The 12316-nt window shown below is 33.3% G+C and overlaps 2 pseudogenes; both read right to left on the bottom strand.

Moving 5' to 3' along the window:
* Positions 1–10909: 10909 nt before the first annotated feature.
* On the bottom strand, positions 10910–11028 carry LOC120613595 (uncharacterized; annotated as a pseudogene).
* Positions 11029–11776: 748 nt separating this feature from the next.
* On the bottom strand, positions 11777–11895 carry LOC120613639 (uncharacterized; annotated as a pseudogene).
* Positions 11896–12316: the final 421 nt, after the last annotated feature.

The following is a 12316-nucleotide window of genomic DNA, read 5'->3' as shown; positions in this document are numbered from 1 at the left end:
TCATAAAGGAAAATAGAATGATCAAATTAGAATATCACTATTTTTCTACTTCTAATGAAAGAATGGATCGAATCACATAGTGATCTTCAGAGGCTAACAGCACAGAAAAAGAGACAACTAGATATGTGCTTTCAAATGATTTTAAAGGATCATTTATGAGGTAGTGTACAAAAAACCCTAAATCATATCAAAATTTTAGATCTAACTCCCAATTTAAAAGAAAAATACAGTAAGGGAAGGAACATATGAAGCCACACAAAATGGATTCACTTAACATTATTCTTACTCTAGGAAGAAACAACCTAGTTATAAAAACAACTAAGATGTAAGAAAAAATAACAAAGGGATATTAAATAATTATTTAAAATGTTAAGTGGGAACATGAAAGTGTAGCTAAGTTAAAAAAAATTTTGTATTTTAGAGACAGATGCTAAAATATGTACGAAATATTTATGAGATAAAATGATATCTGAAATTTGCTTCAAAATGACTCGAAATAGATGAAGAGGAGAGGGGAATAGATAAAGCAATGTTGATACTTGCTGATGTGGGATAATTACATGATGGTTCTTTATATTATTTTCTCTATGTTTGAAATTGCCCATCATTACAAGAGAAGAGAGAGAGAGAGAGAGAGAGAGAGAGAATGAGAAGAAATTAAATTGAATTGGGAACCCTACAGAACGAAGTTTATTTAAGAATGTTTGATTAACATTTCATTGTTTATAATGTCTCTGTAGAACATAGAATTTTGCTTTGGACCAAGGGTTAAATCAACAACAACAACAACAAAAACTGACCAACATGCCTGTGAGAGAGTGAGAAAACTTATTTATAAATGTAACATAGCCAAAGTTATATTCAGTACCAGTTTCAAATATCTGTCAGTTATCCTACCCATCTGTTTAGTTTTTACATCCAATATTTGTTACATTAGAATAAGGCAGAATTTCTGTTCCAAAAAGTGGTTGACAAGTGATGATAAAATGAACCAGTGTGGGTGAATTAGGGTACCTTATAGAAATATGGGCCTGGAACAGTTAGTAATTGCATTTTACTGATACTAACATAAAAGCCAATTTAAACTTTTCCTGAAATAATACAAAGATTTCTTTTTCTCACATAAAATTTAGAGGTAGACAGTCTAAAGACAGTATGGCTGCTCCATCATTATTGCCAATGTCCAAAATTCCTTCATATCTCTGATCCAACTATCAAGTCTATACACTGAACAGGAAGAAGGAAATGTTTTCCAGCTGATCAACTCCACGTTGATGAAATTTTATAGAGGTCCTAGGCAATTGTCTCTATTCCCATTTCTTTTGCTAACGTCGTCTGCAAAGCAGATAAAAAAAATAGCTTATTACCTTGGAAGATTCCCACTTGAAAGAATGTAGAGTTTCACTTATTAAAAAAGAAGAGAATGTGTATTAAATAGACACCTGGACTCTGAGGCCCAGAACCCAGGACACATTCTGATCTATGATGTCCCCTTTTCTTTTGGCTACTATCAACAAATGCTGCCTTAAATAAGTACTTGGAACAGAGAACATTCTACTTGCATATCTTTTTAAGGTCAATATCGATAGAAGCTATAGGAGACAATGTTTTTTGGAAGCATAAAGATACACAATCCTTTGAAGTATTTTAATAATACCAGAATACAGGAAGATTAGTTTTTATTTTCAGAATTTAACTTTGACTTAGCAACTGAGTCTCCATTGGATGGATGGATTTGACCTCATCATAATGTTTGTTTTTTTCAGGAAAAACCATCCAAGACTTGGAAATGTGTTTAAAAAATTACTGGATATCCTTTCAGTAGAATGTTGTTCTAGTGTCTAGTGGAATTGGCTGATCTTTTAAGGCTGTACACTTTTAAATGTCTTTGCATGCCCAGGCTATTTAATGATTTTGAAGATGTAGAATTCAAATTGTAGAAAACTGATTGCAATATAAATACTATCTGTCTATAGCAATGCGAATGATTCTCGTTCTTGGCAATGCTGATGAAATTTGTCTCGTAGGGGATATAAACCCATATAACTCAAATTTTTGTTTGAACTGGTTTTGACATCTGATGTCCTCATTAATCAATGAATTAAATAAAACCTTTGACAGATTGTCATTTGATATTTGAATGACAGTTATGATTTTACCTTCTTGAGAAGTACTCTTGAATAATTTTAGAGATCCCATTGAGATGCTCAGATAAACATACTTGTTAGTTTCTAGTTTACTGTGTTGCTGGAGAAGCAACCAATGGTCTTTTTAGGGACATCTATCTTGGTCCCAAAGTGAGTCCCAAGTGGCAAGAGAACTTTAATTTCAATAGTTCCATGTTTCTCTAGTATTTCACCATGTCTACCAATCTTGTAAATTAATCACAAAATATTTTTTAAGTTATTATTTTCCATGTTTGAACATTTTCAATATTTTATAGTGAGAATACTCCCCCCCCCCATTTGAACACTAGGTTCAATTTACATAACATTTTCTAGGGTCTAGAAAACAAACTTCAAAGCAGAAATTGGAATCTTTTTTATGTATCACAATATCTAAAAAGATAATCAAATATATCATTAGCTTATCTTTCTCTTTCCCTAATAAGCTTTTTTTTTTTTCAACTGGATTATTTCTTGTGTCAGATATGAGAAAATGCTAAGGACGTTTTACGAGTTTATTTTGAAGTACATGTTTAGTTCGCATTATGTGTATGGAAATAGATTGGGGAAAGCCTAAAGGAGTTTTATTTTTCTATTTGTGGCTATGTGTCAGACCAGTAGAGGTATAATGTGAATCACTGATTTTAAAAGAAAAAGAAAAACTTTTAAAGAAAAAATTCTGCAGTGAAATCTTTAACTGTAGCCAACTTCTGAATATTTCATTTACACTCATCTTAAACCATGTTATCATAAGTAATTCATAGACCTTTTCTAAAATATGGAGTTATGAAACATCTTTTCACATTTAGAAAAAAGTAAAGAAAATGTATTTTTATAAGAAGTATGCTTTTATTTTACCAATCACTTTCTTATAAAAATTAAGTAAGATTGCTGCAGTTGTCTGTTTTCGTATTTCTGAAGAAAAAACATTTGTACCTTAGTCAATAGTTGTAAAGTTGTCTTTTTCTCATGTATTTAAGTTATCTATGTTATGTTCCAAACTCTTATTTACCTGCTCTGAGAACAGAGTTAGGGATCTCAGGGATATATTTTATTTATCCCTCCAGATCTGTTTTCCACTGTTCTTCACTCTTGTCTCTACCATAGAGGCCAATTTGTGGACCAAACAAGGGGCTTCCTTGATCTCTCATTTCCAGTTGGATTTAGTCAGTGGGGGTAGCCCAGCAAGAGAGTGGTTATGGAATGAGGTTGGCCATTTATTTCTCCGGCTCCCATCAGGCACAGGTTAGCTGTGTTCACCAACTGTGACTTCTTCCTTCAACTGATCCTTTTAATAGGATTCTGTCTTCCAAGGTATGGTGACTGCACTTTGCTCTTGTCATTTGTACCTACGATGGCAAATGCTCTGCCGTTCCCAGCACCATGGACATTCTTTGTGATTTCCTTATGCTTCACTTATACCTTTATATGTGGCTCTTTTATTAGATGATTCTCAAAGTATTTATATTTGAGTTGACATCTGGTTTCTGCCAAACTTGATAAAGAAACAAAGAAAAAGAAATCTCAAATAATGGCATAAATATCTTCAGATAGTGTTTATTCAACCCAATTCGAGTCAATATTTTAGTGAGAGCTCGTGATGCAGCTAAGTTTTTGGAAATAGAGGCAGTGATGTGGAGGTAGAACCTCGAAAAGCAAAGTAGTGTCCAGTATGAACTGAGAGAACACAAAGCACCATTTACATTTCTATTTTCTGACTTAATTTTACCTACCACCCCTCTTCCATGTTTACTTTAAAATGTTTGTTTTCTTTTCTAAGCTGTGAAGGCTTTATTAGTAGATAACATGTCTTTTATATACACCACAGACCTTGGATAATGTTGGTAATGATGCATATTTGCCATGCTGTGTCTCTAACAGACATTCCTATCTGGGAATGTGATGGTTCTGCACCAAAAACCTAAGGTTAATAGGTCATATTAATGTAAAACTGAGCCTTTCCTTCCAAATATACCTGGGCTCTTGATTGTTTTTACCACCTCCTGATCTCCCGGTCCTGGGACCAGAGTGTTACATAAAAATATTTTTCTCTCTTCTGATTAATTTCTTATGCTTCTCTTGTGTAATTATTTTTTTTTAATTTTATGATTCAAATAAATTCCAATTAATAAATAAATTCCAATTTTTTTTAAAACAAATAAAAGTTTCTGAACAGTCTTTTCTGCATACAATTACTCTTGAGTTTACCAGAAACCTTCAGTTGGTCTCTCTCCACCAAACCCAGGAGGGAGCGACTGCAAGCATGCCTGCCTGGATTTGGGTGAATGTATGCCTTACTATCATGATCATGGGATCTCAGTGCCCATTCTAGTGTAATTCTTAATTTCTGTTTGTTTTAGAATTTTAAACGGCATCACCAGAGCTTGAGGCAAAGTAAGTAAACAAAGAAATAAACTATCACATACATATTTAGAAATATTAATATTTCAATATATTATCATTATGACATGATTTTTCTAGCTATGCTTTTACTTTATTTTGATCAAGAGAAGGAAAAAATAACAAATTGTTTTTTAAATTAAAATTCTGGAAAAGAAAAGCAGTAAAGAGTCTTTTTAACATTTAACATAGCAATAAACTTAAATTGTAAAAATTGAGTAGAAACAGATTAATACAATAGAATAACAAATTTAGACAGTAACTCTAATACAAATAGTACAAAACTTTTAGTAAATCTGAAGCAGACAGATGTGCTCTTCAGTAAATGTGTTTTGAAATAACTATGTTGGGCTCTGGCGAAAAAAATGCTGGTTTCATATTTGCACAAAGATGAATTCCGAATGTGGTAATGATTTAAGTTTAAGAAACTGTAAAGTAGAAGAAAAAAAAAAAAGGGAGATTTCTTTCCTAAACTTGGAGAGTTGAAGGTCTTTATGCAATTGACACAAATATTTAGAAGCCATAAAAAAGATTGATAAATTTAATGATGTGAACATCAAAAGTTACCATATGGCAAAAGAAAAAACGGAGTCAAAGGACAAAGACCAACTGGAAAATATCATGACTGATAGCACATTCAAGTGTTCCTGAATATACAAAGAAATCCTATATAGGAGGTAAAAAAAGCCAATAGACAAAATAGGTAAAAGATAAGAAGAGATCAGTCACAGAAAAGGAATATGACCTTAGGCATAGGAAAATACACAAAATCTCATTCATGAGAGAAATACAAATTGAAACTACAGTACTATTCCATTTTAATTCATTGGATTGACAAAAAACTTAAAGCTTAATAACCCACAGTATTGGAAAAATTGAAAGCCAATGGACTTCTCCCATAAAGTAGTTTGTCTCTTGGTCTTCGCTGTCTCATTAAAGAACAACTTCATTCCGCTATTTGCTTAGACCAAATTGTTTCTAATATCTTTTTTTTTTTAATCTCCCATGCCACATGTAATTCTCTAACACACCAATAGTAGAGCACAAGAATATATGATGTGTGCCTTAGAGACTTTCACTGCCTTCTCTTTTGACTGTAATATTCTTCCCCCAATGGACGTACAATTCACTTTGGTATTTCCTTCAGATTGCTGACCACATATCACAATATAAATGTTCTTTCCTGAATTATACATAACAGCTCTTCTCTCATCATTCCCTAGTGTTCTTAGACTCCTTGCCTGCCTGCCTGCCTGCCTGCCTTCTTTCCTTTCTCCCTCTCTGCCTCCCTCCATTCCTCCCTCCGGTTTTAGAAAATATAAAATAAAACTGAGACATTAATAGGTACCAGAACTTAAGCCCCAGGAATAAGTGGACAATTTGGAGAGGTTTGGATTTCTCTTGTCATTTGACAAAAAATTTTTTGGGTTTTTGAGGCAATCCTACATAAATTTCAAAGTTCAGTGAAGACTCCATTAATGTATGAGCAGTGATAAAACACTTTTGACTCTTAGGTCCAGTTTTACTCCTGCAATATATATAACTAAATATTCTACCTTTCTTTTCCCTCACAGTTTGAGAATCCCAAATCCTGGGCCTCACCCCACTTTTCTCTCTCCCTCTAGTTGCTCTCTTATTTTGTCTTTCCTTTATGCTTGTATGTTTTCCTCCGCATTAGCAGTATCAAACACATGGTAGGCAGATTGAAATGAATTGCACTTTCTGATAGTTGGTCTTTGATAGTATTTCAAGCAGATGAGGTTATAGAAAATGTCTATGGTTGTAAAACTTGCGTGAAATATCCTCCCAGAGACTGTAAACTAGCTGTTAACCTCAGCCAGACATCTCGTTACTGGGCTCTTGGCACACTGACAAGAAATCATGTGTGGTTTAAAAAAAATCACTGCTATCTTTCTGATAGTCACAAGTGTAAAAAGAGAGATCACCCCATTATCTGGATGGTAACTATCCTCTAGAATAAAGGCACAGGCATATTCTACACCAAAGTCCTGTCTTTGACTCTTATGTTTATTACCCTTTTAACACGTACAAATAGGAAATTAAGGTCTTTTTATTTGTTTTCAAGTCCTTTCTAGATTTTTTTTTCTTTTTTCTTTTTGTTTTTGTTTTGGGGTGATATAGGCAGAAGTTAAGCTTCTATAAATGATGCTAGGGGGTTAAATCTCTTGATTCCTTTATAGTATAGCAGGAGTTTATGACTGTACCTGCCACTGGCAATTTATCAAACCACTTACACAAATGCAGCTTTTACTTTAATAGATTAGTGCCTTGTGGTGAGCTAATCAAAATATAGCTATACAATACCTTCTTTTTTTTCAGTCGCATGAGTTTATTAAAAAGGTGGCATAATCTTTTCAAAGAAGTAGACTGTGACGATAATTTCTTCTGCCAAAGAAATAAATCATTTTGGGGATCACCACCTACCACATGTTTCCTGCTACTGCTTAAAACAGATATAACTTCCTGACAAATAATTTTTATAGAAGCAACCTTTTCAAATACTCTTAAAGAATTATCTTTATACTTTACTTTGTATAATTATACTACCTAAATATGTATCATATTTGATCTCACGTCAAATATAATATACAAAAATACTGAACTCATAATAAAATGAGAGCATATATAGCATGTTAGTATTGCCGCTTTATATCAGTTACCGACTGTCTTAAAACAGCACCTATTAAATAATATTTTATCTTTAAACTTTCTGTGGCAGAAAGTGGAAAAGTTTTGCCACAAAACTATCCCATTTATTTGTTAAAAGGAAAATTCAATTTAAGCAAAAGAATGAATTTGAAGGCATAACACCCTTTTGCTGAGATCTGTCTAGTGTAATGATACTAAGTTAGGCACCAGTTAGTACCGATGAATCTATATTTAAGCTGTGCCAGGAGAAGCCACTGGCTCAGCTGAGAAATAACATGCGAGTGATTGGGTGAGAAGAGATATACTATAGCAGGGTGACTTAGAATAGGCTGATTGGGAATTCATTGTTAAGGAAAATATAAACTAAGAAAAGTCAATTATCAGAAATATGGTTAATAGGTAAGACTATACCATTTTCCATGCTTTATAATTATGAAAAACATAATCTCTTATTAGTATTATATAATGCTTTAAGTAGATATAAAATACATCTTTTTTTTTCTTTTATAATGCACAAATCTCTTTATGTGAATTAACTTTCTTGGTAATCAAGAGCCTAAATAGGCATAAAAAATGGGAATAATAAATGAAGAAATGTGAGATTTATTTCAGATGAATATCAGTGTGAGAAGAAATGTAGATGGTTTTCTAATGGTAGCTGGGATATTTAAAAAGGGGAAACAATTTATAGAAAGTAAAACCTCCCTACCAACCCACATGGCTCAAATTGAAGACTGAGGTACACACTTTGAAGTTAGTTTCAAAGAAGTCAGTGAAGACACCAGTCCTTCTAGCTCATCAATTCTCCTAGTTTCAGGATGCATGCAAGCTATTCTCATGAGCTGGGCATTGGCCCTTGGGATTGAAGTGGCCATTAAGGCCGTTTTTAACCCTTCTCAGAGAACTAATTGTCTATCAGGTCCCCATTTTAGTCACTTGTTTCAAAAGATAAATAATTATGGAACCTCATTAGATCTGGAAGCTCCATGGAATAAGCAAGTTCTACATCACAGTCTCGCACTCACAGTTTATTCCCTGCTTCACATTCTTGTTCTTAAACGTGTATTTGTCCAAAGCTTGTCTAAACCCAAGAATCATAGGCTTATTCATAATTGTCTTATTTTCTCCTAATATCCATCAGGAAGTGCTAGACCGAAACTCTAGAGACCTGTTTGTTGTTTTGTTACATCTTTTATTAATTAGCTCTGTTATTTGGGGTAGTTTACTCACTTTCTTTTTTCTAAATCCACTTTCCTTCTATGTAAAATCAATGATCTGAAATTGATAAATGTCTACAGTCTCTTCACGGTCTCCAGATCTTTAAGAAGAGATAAGGCAGTATAAACAAATTTTAAAATGTGAAGAAAAGTTATAATAAATGATTCAAGCCATGACACTAAGTAATGTCTAATTCTATGCTTTGCTAAAGTGACAATTCAGAGAGGAAATATAAGCACCCAATTTTGGCTGCCTTATGTAATTTGAGTAAAATGGCAAAACCACTGATTCGATACCATCACTAAATTAGTTTGCCCTGATGTCGAGCATAGCGCTCCATTAAATTATACACTTATTAATGATACACTTAAAAACGTGTTTGTAGAAAGAATTCTAGAACAATTTAGTTACAAACCATGTATTTAACATCATTATTCCTTGACATCCACGCTATGCTAAGCCCGGCTAAATTATCACTGTTACACACATATAGAAAGTGCAGCACACTTTCCTCATGCCGTCCATCCCCTGCATCTGCCAGATATGTTCCTTTTTAACTGTCTCTCTCCTAAAAAGACCCTGCAAGCATCAGCTCAGATTTCATCCACCACAGAAGGCTCACTGCAGCTACAAGTAATTTTTCTCCTTCCACCCATTAACCCACTTCTGTTCACCCCACCTTCTAGTCTATCTCCTGGTTGTGTCCGTCTTCTGTCCCTAATGCTTTAAGTCACCTCTACCCATGTGAGCTGAGTGCTGTTTTATCAAGGGTTAGCTATGAGTACTTTTCCTAAGAATTTGCCTCAGCAATCACTGCTTCCTTTCCTTCTCTAGTTCCCAAATCCTGTGTACCCTAATAATAGCTTTCACCAGGTTTGAACTTTGGACTAGGCGACCTCAGTTTTGATACCAGTCTCTGATCCTCAGAAATCAGTATTTTTTACCTGTTATCGCTACTATTTGAATTTCAATTTTTCCTGATGACTATTGCTCAATTCTCTCCAACTTTTTTTGCCTCATTTTTTTATACATTAGTTAGTTGATATGACATAAAATCATTATCTGCATACTTCATATGACCTTTTATAAGAAAAATATTTTTCCTATCTTTACTATATATATATATATATATATATATATATATGTATATATATGTATACACACACACACAGATATGTGTATATATATGTTGTGACATCAATAATAAAATTAGTATATAAATCATGTGACTTATGTCCTAACAGTTACTAATAATGTGATCCCAAAACTGCCTTAGGCTTGACTTTTCTTTTTACCCATCCTCTGTGCTCACATTTCAGTTGAAGATTTTAATTAGAAATATGATAAAAATATTCAGTTTCAAAGAACCATAAAGGAATTACCAATCTTTTTTTTTTTTTTTGATAACCCAAAGTAGACCCTTGGATTTCTGTATCTTTTAAATTCTTTGTTTTCTCTCAAACCACCTTTACTTATTAGTATTTATTAATTAAACAAAAACAAAACTAGTCTAACATAGGACATATTCTTTAAAATAGTTTTTCTCTTGCATTTAAATGTCAGGACTAAGAAGTATGCTAGTTCTTAATTTAAATATAATGCTAGACTACATTTATAATGTGGAAAGAAGCAATTGTTTTCTAGTAGCTTAATAAGTCAGTACATTATAACATCTCTACAGGCAGTAAAGCAATGGTAATACATATAATAGTCATGAAACAATATAATAACTTTAAACCTAATTTTTCAAGGGTATCATATTTTTCACAAATTCAATTTTTAAAAAGAATGATGATAGTCAAGTAAGGTAGACAGCTGTCAATTTGAGTTTACCCCCAAAATAAAAAAAGCAGAATATTTACTGATGTACAAAGATATTAAAAATAGATGTTAAAAATACAGAACAGTTGCAACATATGTTAAAATATTTACCTACTAATTATAACTTAAACAATTAGAAAGTAAAAATTAAATAATGCAATATTTTGGAATCTAATTCTATTTCCTAGTTATATAGTCTCTTCTAGAATCTACGTTCTATTTTTTAAATATATTTTTAATAGCTTAGTGGTTTCAGGAGGATGATTTGCTATATATAGTTTTAGGACTTAAAACATTATCAAGACCAATTATTATTTTTTAAAATTATTTTTACTAAGCTTGTACCCCAAAATGTATGTATCACTACAGGCTTTGGCACCAGACAGTCCTAGGTTCTTATTCTGGCTTTGCCACTTGTCAGCCTTATAACCTTAGACAAGTGTCTAAAATTCTCCAACCTATATTTTCCTCCATTATGAATAACGTATAATAGAAGTACCAGCCTCATAGTATAGCTGAGGGTATTTTTTTTTTATTTTTTATTTAAAAAAATTTTTTAGATGAGGCAACCCTTGGTTGACCTCACAGATTGCAAGGACCTTGTCAGCTTACAATCCCTTATTTTTATTTTTTTACACCTACAGCAGCTGGTCTTCCTAGGTGGTCTCCCATCCAAGTACTAACCAGGCCCGACCCAGCTTAGCTTCTGAAATCAGATGGTATCGGGCTTGTTCAGGGTGGCATGGCCGTAGACTGAGGGTGTTTTTAAAAGTAAGCTGTGTAATGCATTTAATGCTGACATATAGGAAGGAAGTGCAATCATGGAAGTGCAATCACTTAATGACAGAACCATTCTGAGAAATGCATCATTAGTCAATTTCGTCATTGTGGGACCATCATAGAGGGCTCTTACATAAACCTAGATGGTTGTATGGTATAGCCTATTGCTTCTAGACTACAAGGCTGTATAGCATGTTACTATACAAAACAACACGAGATTAAACCAAAGCACAAGAGAAAATGAAGCAGTCAAGAGGCATGGTAAACACGATGTATAAGGCTGCTACTGGCGTAACAAGCCATACTGTTCTACAGAAAACATTTTTTTTTAAGAATATGCTCTAAAACAATAAAAAGTATAGTATAGTAAATTAACAAATCAGTAACATAGTCAGTTATTATTATTACCAAGTGTTATGTACTGGATGTAATTGTATATGTTATGCTTATATGACTGGCAATGCAGTAGATTTGTTTACACCAGTATCTCCACAAACATAAGTGATGCATTGCCCTATGAAGTTAGGATGGCTATAATGTCGTTAGGCAATAAGAATTTTTCAGTTCCATTATAATCTTATGGGACCAACATCGTAAGCATAGTTCATCATTAACCGAAGCACCATTATGCAGCACATAACGGTACTCAAGAAGCATTAGTGTTATTTATTTATTTGTTCGTTTGTTTATTAATTAATTAATTAATTAATTAATCAATTAAACACCTACAGTGCCTGATATTCCAAGGTGGTCTCCCGGCTAAGTACTAACCAGGCCCGAGCCTGCTTACCTTCTGAGATCAGATGAGATCAGGCACATTCAGGGTGTCATGGCCGTAGCATTAGTGTAATTTTTAAAATTGTCTCTAAGTTCTTTATTGGCACGGTCTTTGGAAGCATGCTCCCTTTGATGGTATATTAGAAGGTTTAAAATATAATTTCTGTCTGGTTTCGTGCTTTTCTCAGGAAAGAGACAAGAACATTTAATGAAGTTGTTGTCGTTGTTGTTGTTGTTGTAACACATTATCTAGAATCTAAGAGTAAAAGGTCCCGCTCTCCTGGTAGTACGACTCCTGGCCATTCTTTTTTATCTCAAGAACTGACTAGTATCTGATAGTTCCAATGGCATTTCAAGTGTTTGCCTCATTGTTCTTCCCTTTTGCCATTTCATTGTTTCTTGAATGATGACCTTCCCTAGATGTATCATTCTAGTCAATGAACAAATCATAAAACCATATGCAGGCAATAATGGTAACAGAACTG

The sequence above is a fragment of the Pteropus medius genome, unplaced genomic scaffold (genome assembly GCF_902729225.1).
Source record: "Pteropus medius unplaced genomic scaffold, Ma_sr-lr_union100, whole genome shotgun sequence".
NCBI classification, from domain to species: domain Eukaryota; kingdom Metazoa; phylum Chordata; class Mammalia; order Chiroptera; family Pteropodidae; genus Pteropus; species Pteropus medius.
The sequence above is the reverse complement of the archived record's forward strand: the minus strand, read 5'-3'. Positions and strand labels throughout refer to the sequence as shown.